This window comes from Engraulis encrasicolus, chromosome 1 (assembly GCF_034702125.1).
Source record: "Engraulis encrasicolus isolate BLACKSEA-1 chromosome 1, IST_EnEncr_1.0, whole genome shotgun sequence".
Taxonomy (NCBI): Eukaryota; Metazoa; Chordata; class Actinopteri; order Clupeiformes; family Engraulidae; genus Engraulis; species Engraulis encrasicolus.
The window spans coordinates 54,928,729-54,929,497 of NC_085857.1; the positions used below are offsets into that span (position 1 = coordinate 54,928,729).

At 47.3% G+C, this 769-nt stretch overlaps 1 long non-coding RNA gene across 1 annotated transcript in view; it reads left to right on the forward strand.

Annotated features, from left to right (window-relative positions):
* Positions 1 to 272: 272 nt before the first annotated feature.
* LOC134442654 (uncharacterized) overlaps positions 273 to 769 on the forward strand; it is a 1,007-nt gene continuing 510 nt past the window's right edge. Inside the window, exons 1-3 of the long non-coding RNA XR_010033437.1 lie at positions 273 to 471; positions 553 to 638; positions 729 to 769. The exon at positions 729 to 769 is cut by the window's right edge and continues 510 nt beyond it. This is a non-coding gene — a long non-coding RNA (uncharacterized LOC134442654). The remainder of the gene's footprint in view (positions 472 to 552; positions 639 to 728) is intronic.

Below are 769 nucleotides of genomic sequence, written 5' to 3' on the forward strand. Positions count from 1 at the left end.
GGGTGATTGCTAGCCACACCTCAGTGGTGTAGTCTACGTAGAACGCAGGTATACGCAGTATACCCACTTCAAATTTTCTGGGGTTTCAGTATACCCACTTAAAATTGATTGATCCATTATTTAGAATAGCACAAATATATACAGTATACCCTCTTTAAAAAATGCTCAAATTTACAGTATACCCACCACAAAAAAGTAGACTACACCACTGCCACACCTGTATAAAACCAGGTGGCTGTACACATGCTCCTTGCTTTTTGTGGAGAGGAACACGCAAGGCCGCGGCTTTGGCCGCTCCAATCCTCGTGCTGTGTCCCAGAGGGCACCCCTCTGCGGCTCTGCTTCAAATCCTTGGCTATGCCTTGGACGGTACTCTATCCAGTGGTTACTTGCCCTGGCTTCTGTTTGCTTACTGCTTAGCAGTTAAGCTTCATTGTCTTCCTCTGAGGCCCTCGCTACTCGCTGTCCTAGGTGAGTTTGTATAAAACTTACTTGCGCTGTGCGCTAAATGTGGTAGTTGGGCAACGTGTTGACATTATTATTGACTTGCAGCATGCATGACGAGACGGTTGGGCAAGTGAAGCATCTCTGTTGGTGGCAGTGTGTGCCTCTCTAGACGGCGTGTGCCGGCTTCATCGGTAGGTTCTACACTCCTTCTCATCCCCTTCTAATTGTGCTAGTAGGCACTTCATTTAAGTAAATGCATATATTTTTGTATCCTCCATTAGGGCCCGTGGGGCTTCCAACCAATTACGGTCAGAGTTGCCGC